Source organism: Ammospiza nelsoni, chromosome 5 (genome assembly GCF_027579445.1).
Source record: "Ammospiza nelsoni isolate bAmmNel1 chromosome 5, bAmmNel1.pri, whole genome shotgun sequence".
Lineage (NCBI taxonomy): Eukaryota > Metazoa > Chordata > Aves > Passeriformes > Passerellidae > Ammospiza > Ammospiza nelsoni.
Genome location: NC_080637.1, coordinates 30,668,657 through 30,687,653, shown reverse-complemented (window position 1 = coordinate 30,687,653; position 18,997 = coordinate 30,668,657). Strand labels below are relative to the sequence as shown.

General features: G+C 38.5%; 1 long non-coding RNA gene across 1 annotated transcript; it reads right to left on the bottom strand.

Annotated features, from left to right (window-relative positions):
* Window positions 1-349: 349 nt before the first annotated feature.
* On the bottom strand, window positions 350-8,521 carry LOC132073917 (uncharacterized). Its single transcript, XR_009418542.1, has 3 exons — window positions 8,396-8,521; window positions 2,571-2,695; window positions 350-581 (listed from the first exon to the last, which is right to left on the bottom strand). It is a non-coding gene; the product is annotated as an uncharacterized LOC132073917 (long non-coding RNA).
* Window positions 8,522-18,997: the final 10,476 nt, after the last annotated feature.

Sequence of the window (18,997 nt, the reverse complement as noted above, 5' to 3'; positions counted from 1 at the left end):
TTTCAGCCAAAAAGCTGTAGCTCATTCAATTAAGAGAATGGATGTGTTTATGTGGTGTTACTCATTTCTTCATTGTAAAATATATCTATGGAAATTTTCTTGCAGTGGCAAGGAAATGGATAATAAAAGAACTTTCATAGACTTTTTCCAGTAAGAAAAATACAGAAAAATAACTGAGGATTGTTTGATCACTTTGTTCCCTTAAATCAAATATCTGCAAGCAAACAAACAAACAAATCTGATGCCAAAAAAAAAAAAACAAACCCTCAAACCTGAAAGAAAAAAAAAAAAAAAACACATGAAAGCCAAACAAATTTTAATGAAAAATAAATAAGGGAAGAAATGTGCATTGGCAGATTTGGTTATGGAGTTCCGTGTTAAAAAGGGACTATTTGTACAAATCTGGAAGAGCGGCTTAGTCATTTTTAGTCATTTTCTAAATCAGTTCAGCTCTCAGGGTGTCCCATTCCCTTGGGCGGTGTGAGGAGCAGCAGTGAGCAACATAATATTATCTCAATCCTTAATGCTCGCATATTTCAAGCACCAATGATGAGGAATTACATGTCAAACAGCAATGTTCACTACAAAAGAAAAAGAAACATTCTTTTTGAAATATTTCAATTGAAAACACTATGCAAAACCACAGATACAGCAAGTAATAAGTCCAAAAATCCTAGATGGCAATAGCAAAAGATTCATATTACTTCTCTGAGCTATATAATGCTGAAATTTCCTTTCTACAAAGCTGATGATTTTTCTTTCTCTTAAAAAAGTTAAGAAATTCAGTTTTAAGAAAAATAAAATGTTAAGTACTATAAAACAATAATTTTAACACCATGTTGCAATATGCCAAGTAGATTGCTTCCATCAGGAGTAAGGCAGGTGGGGAAAAGTCAAGATGGAATACATTCTTTTGAGGAAAGGATAATGAGGGAGGGGGATGTGTTTTTTTTAAATGAATTGAGTTCACCCAACATCTACAACATGTATAGCAGAAAGTCATGAGCTATTTCCACAGCTCTGTACATGGCTGTTGTTTTGAACAGGGAAAAGGCAGGGTGTGGGAGACAGAGTGCTCTCCCTAATGCATCCATAGACCAAAGAGCAAGCTCTGGCCTGTCCTGGTGCCAACAGCCATTTTCAATAAATATAAATAGTTATAAATAGAAACTCTGTTGGATGTAGGGTCTCAAAGGCAGCTGAACATGATGCTGGCCACATCACACCTATGACTGTCACTAGTTTCAGAAAATGGTACCCATTGATTGTGGTTATTTGGAGAGCCATGTAGGCAGACATTTGACTCATTTTGCTACAGTTTGTGAAGGGTTTAGTGATCTGGAGTTCCAATAGCAAATGCAAGTGTGGTTATACCCCTGTGATAGTTAATCACAAAGGTCTCAAGCTAATATAAGAAACTCAATGCCATGGTGACTAGGCTATTTCCATGAGTTAAACTGAAGTGTGTAAACCTGGATCATGAGAAGTCATCTAGAATTTTATTGTTTTATAAGGAACATATTTTGACCAGATTATTTTTACCATTTCAGTCATCTGAGGACCATAGCCAGCAACTCCTTGTTTCAGGAGCTCGTAAACTTGGAGTAGGTGTATTCTTTAACCAATCAACCAGGCAAAAAACCAAAAAAAATACAACTACAAACAAGCCAAAGAAAACCTAGGAGGACTACAGGTATAAAGAAGCCAAGGAAGAGCTCAAATATACTGTGACAACCTCTGCCAGCACAGAGTTACAATTAACATTATCCCTAAGCTGAGCAAAGGGACAGTCAAAACTGAGCACAGTGAGCTGCTTAAAGGAAGTTTTGAATGATAGCTAAGGTGGAAATTGTCACACAGCTTCTCAGGCGGGCATTTTGTGGCTGGGTTTCACCCATGCTGACTGAACCACCCCTTCTTACCTGAGCAGCTGCATGTTTTGCACCAATAGATAGCCTTGACAAGGGAATAAAAACCAGAGATGAAATACAGCTCCTTGAACACCTCTCTCAGGCCCTGGGACAGTTGGCCTCAGCTCCCACCAGGATCGAGGCCCCATCCCAGGGAACACAGAGCCAGGGCAGGAGCTCCACCAAGGAACATTTGGACCCCAACTCATGGGTAAGGTGAGCTCTTGACCCCCATCATAATCAGGGTTAGCTGGGACCACGTCACGTCCCCATAGCACAGGAACACTAGGGACCAACAATTCAGTCACTGTTCATCATCCCTTACCCAAAGTATAAACAACCCTCTGTGAAAAAATATGGTAAATCAATGGGGAAATGGTGTTGAAATAAACTATGGTGTTGAAATAAGTTGGAAATGGGGGGATGCATTTTATCAGTAGATTTTTAAACAGATTTTTTAACATCCTCAATGAACAAACTTTTTCGTTTATAAGAATAAAAAAACATTTCCTTCTCATAAAATGTGGGTATGCAGATTGACAATGAGGTTTTCGGGCTTAATAAAATGCTTTGAGGTTTTAATTAAACCTCTGTTTCTGCTACCAAAAATATTCATAATTTATTTAGGATTCCTGCATTTCTGTACCACAGAGACAAAACCTTGAACAGTGATGGAAGAATGTATGGAGACAACTTCATGTGGCAGTCCAGAATACTTGTTGTCTTCTTTATCAGTCATCTCAGGCAATGTGAGAAAATTGGTGCTCCCCCTCTACAACTGAAATCTGGGGAGAGAAAACAGGGTTGATTAATATCAAGAAAAAACCCAAAGCAATATGATCACTTAGTTCTCCTTGCAGGAGTCAATTCTGTCATGAATTATTGGGTAAAGTATAAGAAAGATACAGCAGCAAAAGTTTAATTCCCAGAGGTATAGCAACCCACTGGATATCATCAGGATCTCACCTTAGGTACTGCCAAAGTGGTTTGAAGGTAAAAGTGAAAACATTTAAGGGGAAAAAAAAAATCCAAGAAGTAAGTTTTTAAATACAAAGGCAGTTTTTTTATGCAAAACAAGAAAACCAACCTGCATAAAGATAAATTGAAGGGACATACACAGCTGATAAAATTCAAGGTGCAGAGGGATACTGAAGAGGAGAGAGTGAAGTGTTTAAAAGTGGGAAAAAAGACTGTTTAAAAGAAAACTTACTTTCAACTTTAACTGTTTTTTCAAAATTCTGCTGAATATCTTATGGTGAACATTAGTACTATTGCAAGATCTCAGAACATCAGCAGGAGGTGGTTCACAACAGACAGGTGAGTTCCCTGGATTCCTACTGAGTGTAAGGATTCACAGCAGTCTTTGTGAGGACCTCAATATTGTGTTTGTCACTATTTTGGCTACAGTGAATTGGGGAATTATCTAAACTTATACTTTGAGCCAAAAGTCATAACACAATGAAAATACCTTCCAGTATTTTATAATAAATAATAATAATAATAATTCATATAATATAATAATATAATCCAGTAATACATTAATTTACAGAGCATCAATTGATGCTGCATTTTTGTTATGCTGTATTGAGAAGTGTTTTTGAAACACAATTTGAATTGATAGATGTTTACCTCATATTCATGTGTATTTCTTCAGAAACATTTGCCGTATCTTAGAAGCAGCATATCTGCAATGTGATGCAGGGGTTGCTATGGTGAGTTCACATCTCTTATTTAATCCTGTACCTGAGTAAATACACATTGTAACAACCTCTGCTAAAGGTGCTATTAGTAAAGTTATGTCAGCATTTCTATGAAAAATACTTGTTTTCCTGTTATGACTTGGCCAAAAAACAAAGAAACATATTCCTAAAGCAAATCCCCAGAAGTCCTTTGTACTCTTCCAGTATATTTTTAGCACAGCATCAATAACTTTCTGACGTCTTCAGTCATAAAAATCAAATTAAAAAATCAATTCATTTGTTTCTACTCTTTAGTAGTTAATAATTTTGATTACAGTTATGGTATTTCTCATTTAGAAAAATGCTTAGGAAAATTTGGGGGTTAGTTTTCATTTCACTGTTCCAGTTGGTACCAGTGGTCATTCAGTCAGGCATTAATTACTGCACTTGTTTTACAGCCCATCTGTACTGCCAGAGTCACACAAAGACACTTCTATATAGGGGAAAACCAGGTCTTAGTTCTTGTATTTAATGATTCAATTCAACTAAATGGTATCAGAAGTATAACATGTAGACTCCAGTACATTCTTTTTGAGCAATTATTTGAGTGACTTTCCAGCCTAATGCTTGTGAAATGAGTGCTTAGTTGGAAGTAATTGAATACTTTTATCTTTTTGGCACCTATTTACTGTCCTAATTATTTGTTTTGAAAAAGAGTAAGTTTCTGAGAATATTTTTCTCCATGAGCTAGCCTGTGTACGTCAGGACAATTCTTGTATACATTTGTAGGTTTACCTGATTGAATGTTTTCCTTTCATTGGCATTTTTAACAAACTTTTGTGGGAAATGTCTATATTTGACAAAATCTCTTACAACAGATAATAATATTTTTGAAGCAAAACTGCTACAAAAATATTTCTAAATACATATTTCACTACATTACAGTGTTCACTCAAACTGTAGGTTTTAACGACCAGGGTGGAAAAGTCAAAATTTACCATAAGAAACAAATAAGTTTATCCAACTTGTCCATAAGGTCTGATTATTTTCCTGGACTTGCATGTATGCTTTCATGTTGACCTTGTAAAAACTGTACTTTTAAGTGAAACACTTTCTTCTGTACTTCATGTCAGCCAGTAAGAGTGGATGGTCATTTATGAGTGGATAAACAGTGTGGCTGAACAAACACATCTTCCTCAAAAGTCAGGAAAAACATGGTTGGGTGGAGAAACTCAGATCATGAATGTACATCATTAGCTGGTAACGAGGAGGGAAGGTTATTTTTAGAGAATTTACTCCAGTATTCTGAAAGGGAGAGTTGTGACAGGTTTTAGATGTTGCCCTGGCATAAACCATAGAAGCTTGGTCTTTCACACAACTTAAATTAGGGCCCTTCACATTAAATGGAGTCATAGATATCATTGAAATAATGCTGATGGTGTTTTGGGGAGTAACTCCAAGTTTTAAATGCTATGGTATTTGGATGTTACTGCACAACTTGTTACTCAGTTCCTGCATAGGATAGATCTCAAGCTCTACAAAACCAAATACTACAGCACTAGAAGATGAGATGTCCTTTCAATCTTCTGCTGTAAGGCCTTCATTCCAAAGACAAGCCAATACCTGACATTGAAATATTAGAATCAAAAGCATCAACACTAAAAATTTTAGAAAATACTGTTCAATAACATAAACAAAGGAATAGCAGAACAGAGTGAATTTTACTTTTCTTGTGATATGTGCCTATGAGTACAAGATGACTAAGGTACCAGCCTACCCACTTTTCAAAAGAATTATCATTCAGAAGACTAGTAATCTTTTTCTTCTTTTATTGGGATGTTGTATTCATATTTTCCATACCAATTATCTTCAGTTGTATTAATGTACTAAGAAATCCTTCTAAGACAATAAGCATGTTGTTCCTTTCTCTTTTTCTTTTACTTGCGCATAAAAGAACTGGAGCAAAGCAGGATTGGAATGAATGAAATAAGTTCTACATTTAAGGATCTTTATTGGAAAATTTTCACACTCCAGAGGTAAATACTCATGTAGCATCAGCAGGGTAAAGCCTGGTAGCTCTGTCCATCTCATGTATGATAAGACACAAATGAGTTTTCCAAATAAACAGATCCCAGAAAACAGAATCTGAACTCTCTGGAGAAAACCAAGGGAAAACAGCATGGTTCACCAGAGCAACATGCTAAGAGCCATCTCCCACCATCCCTTGGGCAGTCAGGATGTACCTGTTGGAGCAGCTCTGGCTTCCTTAGGGCCATTACCTTTAGAATACATTCAAAGTATAACCTTGAGATGATAAAAGTATAGAATAGAATACATGGAAGACATTTTAAAAAATATTGGTTAAAAATTTGTACCAGCATGATAGCATTTGCTGTATGTATCACTTTTCTGAGTCACAATAAATTGTTTCAAGGTTATTGGTACATATTCATTGCTTTTCCTTAGTGGTAAGTCCAGAACTTCTTAGCAACAGTCATTGGTGGCTAAAATTATTTGATGTTACCTTCTTTTTATTTATGACAGAAAATTTCAGGTAAAATTAGAAATGCAGATTCCAGACCTTGGAAGCTGTGGAACAGACACCCATGGTGCATAATTTGACATTATTTTCATCCACTAATGTGAACTATTAGAACCAGAAAAAAAAAAAAAAAAAACACAGTATGATGATTTTTATCATTATTCACATGTGTAAAACATAGAGAAGGGAAAAATTCATCATCTTGTCAATATTTTGAATTTCACTTTCCTATCATGGAAAACACAACCTTGTGTAAAATAACAGATGCTATATCATATCATGCTAAAGAGCTCAAAGTTTGAAGGAAGAAATAAAAAATATAAGAGCTATGTAATTAAGAAACTTCTAAAGAATGTTTAAGAATATTGCATTAAGTTCAGCCATCCAATTAAAAGATGAATGTTCATTAAGCATGTTATCCAGCCAAAATATTCTACAAACACTGACTTTCATAAAATCATTGTGAAATGTACAGAAAATTATTGTCACACTTTCCTTCTCATCAGAACTGAAAATAAGGTGTTAAAACATTTCTCGCATCACTACCTCTGGTGGGTCTTGAAAATAGTAGTAATAATAGTCAAGATTACTATCTGGTCTTGATGATTCAGCTTGGATTTCATAGACACCATGGACACCAGTTTCTCTATTCACTATTAAACCATCATTTTGCTTCAAGGCAAAGTTTTCTTCAAAGTAAATAGAAAATTTCAAAACATTGCAACCAAAGCTATAACATCTTGTTTTCCTAGAAATCTAAAAACTTTTTTCATTTACAAAGTACTTGTGATTCCTAATAGAGCTCATTTCATCTTTTTTTTTCTTTAATTTATCCAGATATTTGATCTAAAATTCAGAAATTATTTTTCAGAAATTATTGTTAAAGTCATTGCAGGGGATGAGAAAAGATGGGGTTAGTTAGCCAGAACCAGAAAATTCCACTATGAAACCAGACCGATATCTAAAGAATAAACCTGTGTTCCTCAAGCTCACCACAAGTCTTGTTAGAAAGCATGGTTTTACCTTTCTTCTTCTAAAGCAGATTAGTGGGGAATGTTCTGATTATTGAAACTGAGAGAAGCAAAATTGCTGGATGCTGCAGGAATTTGATTTTTTAGTGTATTTCCTTGTTACAGTAAAATATTTGGGGATGACAAGGCTACTCACACAGACCTTTGCCAGTCATAAGACTCTAATCTGAATAAACATCTCAGAATTCAGCCCATGTTTCTAGTTTCTGATTTATTGCCTACAAACTCCAAAGCAAGTGAAACACAGAGCAAATAGAAGTCTAAGTGGCTGATGGACATTTTAGTTTTGTTTGAAACAGGTGTCGCAGGACTTCCCGCACCTTAAAAGCATGACTCATCTTGTACCTTTTTGTTTCTGTTTTACAGTGGAAAATGTCATTCCTACTCTGAGAAAGTTTATTTTTGTGTCACTCAGTGTACCCTCAGATAAGATCTTTCTCCATGCCAGAGAGAAGTTTGTCACGTGCATAAATGCTGCCCACGGGAGTAGGAGGGACATTGGGCCAAGTCCTTTCTGACAATTTACACCATTGGCCAGTGGTGGAGGAGATGACACCACCTCAGCTATGATCATTCCCAATTCCTTTGGTTTTGGAGATAGAATGGTTGCAGAAACAGTTCTAGAAGAGCAGGAGCACTTTAGAAATTTCTTCTGCCAATTAAAGGTGTTCACTGGGTGAACGGATTTGTATCCAGAAAATGGCAGAGGAAAGGCTAAAACAGAGTCCAAGAAGAAAGTGTGAAGCATCACTAGCTCAGGAAGCACAGATTTCCCCCCTCTAAGTGAAAGCATCAAACTCAGCACAGAACAGGGACATTTTAAAAAAATCTCTATTATCACTGTTCCTATTCAAGATGCTGCATGAAACTTGGTGGTAGCTAGTCCAGCTGCACACATCATAAAACCGATATTAAAAATCTCAGTTGTTTACAGCTTAACATAAATCAGAACCATATTGAAACACATTGTATAGCTTGGAGTTACAGTCTCAATACAAGAAATACTTGTTTCCTCTTGCCAAAGTGCTGAAGCTGAAGTAGCAAATCTTTAACATCAAGCCAAATATGGACAAGAAGGAGCTCTATACACAAACACTTCTAGAAATAGAAGTATATTAATTTTCAAATAGAAATATCACTGAGCAGTACACACAGACATTGCATCTGTACACCTTCATAATTTTCCCACCTTCATAATTACATAGGACTATAGAAAGAAAATTTCTTACTTACCACATAGCACAACTTACAATAACGAAACAAATTTTATCTTCTGAGTCCCCTTGTTTTGCTGGAATGGAGGTGGGGGAAAATCCAGCTCAGTTCATCAGCATGTTTAAATAGTGTCTTTGAGAAAGGATTCAGAAGCAAATATGTACCCTTGCACTGGGCAGCTGCTCTTGTGGATTTCCAGTTAAACAAACATCTATTGCAAGGTATGTCTCGTAAAGGGGTTGTTTTCTCTAGGCTTTTTCTAGGGTCATGGTCATCACCTGGGAATTGCGGTTTTCAGATTTATGAAATTACTAGTGTATATTTGTGCACACTTGCAAAATAGTATAATGAACAATACTGGTGTATGAATATGCAGCACATAGAAACAGAACATCAATTTCCTGTGAGAATTGTTGTTTTCCAGGTTTTACTTCAAACTCTACTAAAGAGAGTCAAGCAGTGTAAGCAACTAAACTGGAGGAATGGAACCCCATTTAGAATTGATCTCTGTAATTTTTGCTGCTGGCTCTAAGGAGGTGCTGAGAGTCTGCATTTACCTCTGCCCTCTCCACCACCCCTGCCTCAGCTGTTAAACAATTAACAGCCTGCTAAACAATTTTTAACATTTGAGGGGAAAAAAAAGAAATGGAAACCAATAGTGACAAAATCAATATATAATACAGCTTTGTTTTAGCAATACCTGTATATTTAATTTCTGATTATTTTCAACATGCAAGAGCAGAGTAAAGAATGATGAGTCTTTGCAGGAATGGTGCCTGCTCATTGCAGTGGGCTCACAATCTTCCCTGTCACGTTCATTCAATCTGTTCAGCCAGAAAAAAAGCTTTACTAATAGGTTTTGACTAAAAGAAATATTAACTGTGTACTGGAAGTCAGGAGCCACCTTTAGTAGTTTGGGAGGTTAAAAAAAAAAAGCTAATATACTAACAGATTTTTCTCATTAAGTACCATTTTAACCAGCATGGTAAATACATTTGTTTTCAGTGTCAGAAAGACAAAACTCCCCAATTTAGACATTTTTTTTCTGAGTCCTTCTACAACTGTACAGAATTACAAGGTCTCAGCTACTGCCAAGCCTCTGTACTCACTTCTGAGTTAGTGCTCAAAGTGCAGTGAAGTGTCTGCTTCTTTTCTCTGATTTTTAGCAGCTGTGTTTGAATTGGAAGTTTTATTGACAATTATCTCACTTTGACAGAAGCTTGATTATTTGGGCTATGAAAAGATTCTTTATGCTGTTTTGTAATAAAGAGGGAGTTTTTTGTCACAGGTTTTTAGCATTACCTCTTACTTGTTATTGAAAAGCCAAAACTACTATATTTTTAATTAAACCTAAAATATTAGGTATCTGTACTTTAGTGTCTAGTTACTTCTCAGATTTTCTCATTTTGATGAAGTTTTAGCACAGGTAAAATACAAAATCAAATTTTCTCTAAGAGTTCTAGTGAGGAAGGATTCTGATAAACACTGTTAATTTAGGGTTAAAGACAGAACTAAAAGCCCAAAGTAAAGGCCCTTTGATAGCAGTGGGGGATGAGTAATGGAAAATGTTCTTGCTGTGGACTAATCAGAGTGTAATTGCTAAAGGAACCAATCTTTCATTAATTGCAAAGGCAGTAAACTCAATCAGTCATATTGTCAAAATATTGCAGTTCAGTTGAAGAATTTTATTGAACTAATTGATTTAATTGTTTTAAGTAATGCCATTATAAGAGTCATTATTAAGAAACATTATTCTCAACATAATTTTATGAAACATAAAAACTTTTTTTGAGGCAAATTATTTTCATTTCAAATAAAGGATGAGACAAGGGTTTGGATTTAAAAGAGCATCTTGACTAGGCTATGTTTTGTAAGAAACCACCAGTACTTGATTTTGAATGTCATCATAGATAGTGTGAAGCACGTTATAAGTAAGGGGCTCTTTAGGTACATTTAGCCTAGTTTAAACAGGTCTGATGGCATTTTCTGAGTCAGAAAACTTGTTTAATCTAATCCAGAGAAAATGGACCAGGGATGTCTGCCTTGTGCTTTTGCACACCCTCCCTTCACTCCTGCTGAGCCATGAGTGTACTGCTGTACTGTACTTGTACTGCTTGTACAAGTGCTGTAATTTTCTTGCAAGTTCCAGAATTAGCAAATCCATTTAAACTGTAATAAGCAGTCCTGGCTTACCTTCCAGTACTCTGCCTGCTTATTGCCATTTGCATCTCTCCCTCCCATCTGTCAGATGTTCATGCAGCCACACAATGAGTGGGAACAGGACAACACTCTGGGTTAAAACTTACCTCTTTTTTTTCCCCTCCCATACGTATATATGACTATTTACAGTCACTGAGAAAGCAAAGAGAGTGAAAACACTGATTGGTTCTGTGGGAAGTTGGCACTGCCTCTTTTAGCATCAGCATTTGCTTTTGTTGACTTAAGGGAGTTGTGGGACTACAGAATTAGCTTTACTCCTATGAGGCTCAAACCCAGCTGGGATCTGTGGAACAAGAAACAGGAACCCAGATACGTCAGTCACAGTAGTGTTCAGGCTGAATGAAAAATTCATCTCATTGGCACCAGTTCTGGTGCAATATCTCCTAAATTCAAAGCCAGAGGTAGAGTGCTGCATGTAACCCTATACAAACTGCAAGTGCAGCATCCTGGCAGTATCTGTGTAATCTCTCTGTGTCTGGACAGTGACAATAAATATTGACATCATTGCAAAGCCAAGCAAAGTGTTTGGGCGGTTTCCATACAGCCATGAACCCTTTGCATGTTTCTGGCAATATCCCTCTGGTTATTGAGTCACAGCAAACCCAATGACGTAAGTTTTTGAGGGGGAGGTAATGTAACTTGTTAGAACCAATGGCAGAAAACAGGAGGAAACATCCAAACATTTCTAGATGTCCAAAGGTAGAACTAGTTAGTCTTTCAGAAGTGGTACAAAATCAAGGAGGGAGCAGCAGTGACTGAGTTCTCATAAGATGACTTTCCTTGACTGATATTTGTGTTCAGAATGTCCCTCGACAGACTTCCTGCCATCAAGTTGTGGAGTCAGTGTAGCCCAGGGGTGCAAAAGCCTTTGGCCAAAATGCCTTAAAATCCTCTTGGTCAAAATTATGCAGAAACTCACTGCAGCTGCAACATGAAAATAGGGTTGTCATTACTGTTGCTTTATCACTCTTATTTTTAGTATTGCATATATGTCTCCAGTGGCTTTACCTCTCAGTCAAACACTATTATACCATAACAGCATACAGGCAAGCAGTACTTTTTCTAATTCACTTTTTTGAGGAATGAATAGAGCTCAAAACTTGGGAAATCTTAGGATTGGAAGTCATGAAGGCACGTCCCATGAAAGGCCTCTGAGGATTAGGTGTGGTGCTGAGAGGGAGAGGGCACTGCCGGGTCAGATACAGGCTGCCACCACACGGGGCTGCTAAACTAGCTGGATCAGTGGCTCCATCAGAGAGAGCAAAGCCTTGCAGAATTTTCACAATTTGGTCAGTGCAAAAGTATGTTTTGCACAAGGTAGCAGGAGGGATATAAAAACATGACAGCGTAATAAACATGTTTCAGCTAGTATAATAAACAGAATTTGGAGCCTTCAGAGCTGAGCCAGATTTCTCCTACAAAAGAGGAAAAGTGCATAGCCAGGCATTGTCTCATATGACAAATGATAATAATGAGCAATAACAATAACATGAATCACAGTTATAAGTCATCTGGTGATTTAATTTTTTTTTTACAAACTATAAAGCATTATAGAAAGTCACTACCATGGGGTGTGGTATACTATCAAAAGAAATATGTGGAACTGATAGAGACAAAGTTTTTCTAGCTATGAAGTTTCAAAAGAAAAAAATTATAGGAACAAGAATGTGTCACATAAAGTATGTTTTTAATCTTTTTTGCATTGTCTTTTGTTTCATGTGGCTTTTTTACATCACTAAATAGCTGATAAACTGCAGACAGTTTTCCTGAGGACTTTGCATGGTCCTTTGCTGCTCAGCCTTGAATGTACTTATCCCTATGATGTCCAAATGAAACAGAGATGTACTACATTCCCAGTTTTGCAGTCTGAGGGCTGTGGAGCAGAGAGTGGATTAAATTCACCAAGGACGTTGCAGCACCTGATCCTGAGCTGTTGTGAGTTTATGTGAAAGGTACGTTTTGGAAGACATGCACCAGCACTGCCCATGCTTAAAGTCCAGCCCATGGAACCCTTAGTGCAAAAGAGCAGAACCGAAACTTTGTCAGGCTGTCACATCCCACACCAGTAGGTGTGTGCTTGGTGTCTTTTGAACAGATTGGGTAGATTGAACAGTGAAAAAGCTTTGACTTTACAGAGCCTGAGTTGCCCAGGTACTGAGTTGCTTAGCCCTGCCCAGCTAGTGGCCACGCCAGATGAGACTCTCCCTGGGGAAATGTCAGTGCCTAGCACACTGGAGTGTGAGCACTGGCTGCCACTCTGGTGCCTAAGCTCTCCATGAATGTTGCCTTAGAGGTGTGTTCAATAAGGAGGAAAAGTCTGCAGCAGAACCAAGAATTAAGTTTTTTCCTTGGAGGAACTGCAGGACCCCTGGGGAGTGCTCTGGGAGTGCAGCATATTGCTCTCACTGCCAGAAGAGTGTAATGGGCTCAGACTCTGCTGGGCCAGAAATGCATTGGCTTCACCTCTCTGTCATTGATTTTAATAAATGGGGAATTATTGTAAGGTGACAACACCCATATGTCTCCAAAGGCATGCTCTTACCCTTGTGTGAAGATAAACCTTTTTAAGAGTCATATCTCATTTTGACAGCTTCCAAGGAGCCTACTCTGTTTTCAGGGTCTGAGAAATGTTGTTAAGTGGTGCAAAGAATTATACATTGTTTAGATAGCACAAATAGCAATACTGGTCTCCCACAATGTCTACTAATGAAAGAGGAATCTGATTGTTTTCTCAGGCTGGTTTTAAATGCATCTAGTTTGCATTAACATCTTGTTACTTTTATAAATAGAACTCTAGTTCTACTGGTGAAACTTAGTTATCAGTAGCTTTCTTTATACGTTTTATAAAACTTGTACCTCTCTGCTTCCAAGGAGAACCTGTCTCTCTCTTCTCATATTCCCATTAGGTTGCTGTAGACAGCAGTAATATCCCTACTTATCCTTTTTTCTGCTGGCTAACTCCTTCAACCTTACCTTGTATGCCTTACATTCCACCACCATCTTGTTGTACTCCTTCCTGGGGGAGAGAAACTCAAAATTGCCTGATGGAGGAGAATAATCTCTTCCACCCCTTTGACCTGCTGGCTGTGCTCCAGCTAATACAATCCAGATGGTTTCATGAGAAGTCTTCCAGGCCTTCCCTCTGTGACTGTGGGGTCAGGAGTCATGATGGCCAGGCCTTCCACCCCAGCACATCATTCTGGCACATACAGAGGCCTTTGAGAACTGTACACCACTAAGCAAATATAGGCTCCTCTGGCTCACTAAACAGGAACAAAAATAAATGTATATGTTCCATGTGTTCCCTATTCAGTAATGAACTGTGAGCTGTGGGACTGGCAGTGTGCTTATCTCACAGTAGATAACTGCAGATAGAAGCTATAGTGGACACATCTGGTCATGCAATGGGACAGGCACTGAGCTCCAGTGAAGAAGGATCCATAAGCAGGCTAGCCTAGAATGTAATCCTGCTGGAAACCTTTCCTTACAGCTGAAGGGTCTCAATGAGAGATGGCAGCAGAGGTAGAAACCACCCAGATGAAATGTTCTGGCAGGTTGGATCTGAGCTGGGCCAGTTCTGAGGAATTGTTCAGGATTTAGCAAGTCATTGCAGCTGCTGCAAAAATTAGCCTCCTAAAATAAGGATGAAGATCAAAATATTAAGCCAAGTTTAACTCCTTTTCTTTCTGGCTCTTCACATTCTCCAGATCTTAAATAAGCAGAGGTTTCAAAGCCAAGCCTAATATGATGTTCCTAGAGCTCCTGAGTCTCAGCAACTCTCACTGCCCAAATCATAGATGTCACACCAGTGGTACATTTGAGAGCCCAAACCACTTGCTCACATTTGGGCAGGACATGGCAGCAGCTGTGAGAAACCCCAGGCACTCTGTAACCTGCTGAAAATGCAGTTCTCTACCCTTAGCAAAAGGCAGAGTGAAAAGAGACTGGATAAATTGCAATAAGACTTCTCATCAGTACAGAAAGGGATATAATAGCTCAATATTACTCAGCTATTATATTTTTAAAACCATAGAATCATAGTTTTATACTCTCTAATACGCAGCAGCACCAATTTACTACTTTATTGAATTCATAATTCTTTTGCCATGCAACTTTGTTTGCTCAGCTTCCTTCCATGTAGAGCATGGACAATATGCTTTTTCTAGCACACATGGACATTTTTGGAGCAAACAATAGAATAGACACAGGGTCGTGGTGAAAATATTCAGGTAGTCCCTGCCTTTGCTCGGGCAATGCTTGAAGCCAGGAATAATTGCCCTGACAGTGCAAGATATTCCCTGATGTATTCTGAAAGTAATGGAGGGGGTAAACCACTGAAGTAATTTTTTTAGGTGAAGATGTAGAACAACAGAAGGCATGGGGTAAAAATCTAGAGGATGTTTTTCCTCTGTTCCTGACATCATTAAAATAGAAAGCAGACTAAAAAATTGTGTGGCGCATTCTTCTTTGAAATATTATGAGTAATACCTCATACCCTTCCCAAAGCCTAGACTCATACTGCAAGCCTTTAAGCAGCAATCTGAAGTGCATTAAAGAAGCTAGCTAGTGACCATAAGCCCCTTCTAGGAGGTTTGAATAATTTTCAGAGACATTCCTCTCTCCCTCTATTGAGATTATACAGACACTGAGGTAAATTGCTTCCATTCTTAGTCATTGCAGTGAATTGCCTTTTGTTAGGTGTTATGAACCTCCAGTTTTCCTTTTTACTTAAAAAATATTGGGCAGCAATAAATACACTCTGCAGTGGCAGGAATCATTTCAACAGGAAGAGGTAGTAATGTCACAAAGGGAAAATCCTGTGCTGTCTGTAGTCATACTTATTATAAGCACGCTAAGTCAAAAAGTACAGTAGAAAAGCAGTTAATATATAGTAAATTATAGTCATGACTGAAATTTGTGTTTGTTGTTAGGAATCCTATTTCATAAAATTAACCACCTGAGTGTTATTTAATATTCTTCTTTAGCTCTTCCTCTTAGTTCACTGTAGCCAATTGCAAATGCAGCCTTTCATTCTTGCCCTGTCAAGATCATTATTGCCAGAGAGACTGAAATAACCTTGGGGATAAGAAGAAATTTTGTTTTTGGAAAGGGAGTACAGGATGTTGCAATCTTTTTCAGAACATGCCAATTATTCTGCTACACAGAACTTAATACATTTACCAACTATCCTCAGTTTTGTTTTGCAAAATTTGTGAATATTAATATTTTTAAAGAGCACTTTGAGTTATTTTGTGGGTAGTTATGTATTTACATACGTATGTGTGAGGACAAAAAGACCCTTAAGCCAAAACCTGCCCACTTTCTTCAGCAAATCTCTTCAAGAACTCAGTGAACTATTGAATTCATCAGTAAGTCCTTTTTATAACTTGTTTCTGGCACATGGAGTGTTGTTTGCCTAATGTCTGGCCATGTCTCACCTGATTGTGTTCCTGCCATCAGTATTTTTGAGAGCGTCTTTATATCTTTGTGTCCATGTCTGTGGCACTAAGCAGTTTCCCAGACTCATCAAAACACTGATTTTAAGAGACTTGTGGAGAGCAGCTGCTCCAGCCTCCTCCACAAGGAGCAGCTGACACCAACACCAGGTGATCTCAGACACGACTTTGCCTTGTAAAGCCTCAAAACCTTCAAGGACAGTGGCTCTGCAGCCTCTGTTCCCTCACCAACCTGCCCCAAATGTGCACTACCATTCTCCTCATGGCCAATCTGAACCTCTCACACTCTGGTGGCTTCTGCCCCATCTCTGGGCTTCCTGGCCCAACTGAGAAGAGCCTGCCTCTGTAATCTTTGTAAATACCCTTCAAGTAGCTGTAGCTTGCTCTTGTGCCTCCTATTATCTTACCCCGGCTTAAACAAACATCCCTTTCCCAAACTTTTCTATTTTGAAAAATTCAAATGTTTCTGTCCAGCTGAAATTACACAGCACCTTGAATTTGCAGGATCTGAGTGAGAATTCAGGTTGCTTGAGGTGCAGGAGATATCAAGGTCCCCCTTGGCCTTATGCTTTAAAAAACTGAGAAGAAAACCGTAATCTTTAATGGCTACTTAAAAGGGTAAAACATAGCAAGAGGCAAATAATTCTGAAAATATCTCTGCAAAAACCTTCCTAACCATTTTAAGGTAGGGTTTGGACCTCTGTATACATGGGTATGTAGGGTCAGGTGCTTTGAATGCAGCAGGTTTTTCATCACCAGGATTACTTTTACTTGTAGTGTATTAGTGTAGATCACACAGCCACAACAAAATTGCAAAATAATCTTTGGTTTGCCCTCCACACTGTGTCAGTGCCAATGACAATGAACACAGAGTGAAAACTTTACACAGAACTACAAAAAAATCTCCTTCAACTTCAGAAGATAGTATTAGAGCAAGAAGCAAACACATACAGATAAAGGCTCTTGTGTCAAGAGGAAAGTAGCATGAGTCAGAGAGCAATTACTACAAAACAGGAAAATGTTAACAAAACATTTAACACGACCTCAAGCTCCATGAAAGCAAGGCCAAAATACAGGAAAAAAGTGTTTATTATTGTGGTAAAAAACATCTCCAGCATGTTTACTGAATCTCATGTCATGCTGTAAAGCCTTTTTGTCAATCTAGGCTCCAGACACAGCAACGTAAGCAGCCTCAAGGGCAGCACCACAGTCCTGACCTTTGTTGCCCAAGTCAAATCCTGGAGGCTGACTACCAGCTGCATGGGGGGCAAAAGTTGGGGCAGAGGCAGGTAGCAGAACATGCTGGACTTCCCCAGCAGTGATCCCCATGTTTGGGGGATCCCAAATACCAAGCTCTGGGCCAGCACCTCCAATTCACACAACCAGGCCATCTCTGATTACCCTTTGGCTCAAACTAGGGCTCTAAGCAATGGGCTGAGAGGTTTTGTGCCCTAAAGAGCGTTATAGTCTTCAGAAAATAGAACCTGTTGTGGTAGGCTGTGCCTGGGGTGCAAAGGATCATTGAGCCTTTCTTAACGGCACTGCCACCACTGCCAGCTCTAGGCTCTGCCAAAAACCTCTGCTCTGGAAACACCCTTCAAACTCTAGAAGACTCTGGAAACACACACTTATAGCTACAGAAGATTGTTCCTGTTTCCTCTGTTCAGGGAATATGGCCTCAGTCCTCAGAACTGCTGTGCCTGGACATTTTTCCTGTCAGCAATGGCAAGTATTACTGCAGAAATTTTCTCTATAAGACATAAGATAGCCAAAAGGCACCAGAAAAGAAAAATATAGCATCTACCAAATATCGTAATTTTAACTGCAGTTAATCTGGCTTCTTCAGAGAAAGGGTAAACAGGGGGCTGGGCTGGGCAAACACTCCCCGGTGAGCTTCAGGGTGCTCCATAGGCCCTGAGGTGTCTAACAGAGCTTGCAGTATGATCCCACAAATTAACAAAGAAGAGCTTTATTTAGTAGCTTCTGGTGGAAAAGTAACCAAGAGTACAATAGTCCCTTTTTTTGAATGTAAGTGGAGCTACTCTGACTGCATGACTCTGTGGCAGAGACGTGTCACACGTCAGTGAGAGACAAAGCTAGGTCCAGCTACCAGAGGCAAGGGTGGACATCACAATGTTATGCTTTCTTTTGTTCACTGTTTCCAACATTCTAATCAAGAATTTAATCCTGTTCTTTGTCAGAAAACAAAAAGAAAATGTTTTGTTTTTTTTTCTTTGAACTCTTGCACGACCTCAAGCAATACTAGCAAATACAGTTTTCTTTACAAATAGTGAAACCAGCCAAGATGAAGACAAAACAGAAAGGGTCTTGAGTTAACATGTGCCTCCCTTCAGTAGGAAGATTGGACACTGACATTTGTTCTCTGCTGAAAGAAGACTTTTCTGATGAAAATTAAGCAGTGCTTCTCTAGTTAGGGATAGGCAAAAAGAACTGGCAGAGTCAAAAAAACTTGTGTTAAGAAACGATGTAAGCTGGCTCTTCTCTGCAGAAAAAAAAATTGCCTACAGGCATGTGAATGGATTTCTTCCAGCTCCAGCTGCCTGCACACCTTGCCTGGCATCTTTGAGGCATCAGGTTCTGGGACAGGGGCCCTGCTGAGCACCATCAACCCTGATGACTCAATCCCCCCATGCACTGAGGAAAGATCCACCCAACTACCATGATGTGGCTGCAGAGAGAATTGTGCCACACTGTACACTCAGTGGGAATCAGAGATAGACATGAATATTTGTGGTATTTGAAAAGGAAATTACCTCTAATCTTGATTATTATTTATTTAATCAGGTTCAAAAAAATGCATCAGAAGTAATTTTCACAGCTGTTGCTGATTTGTTAGTACATCTATCCCTGAATCTCCCTGCTGTTTTCTTTATGGTTTGCAGTCTTATTTTCCTTTGTTTAAAGAAATGTTTTTCTCTCCCCT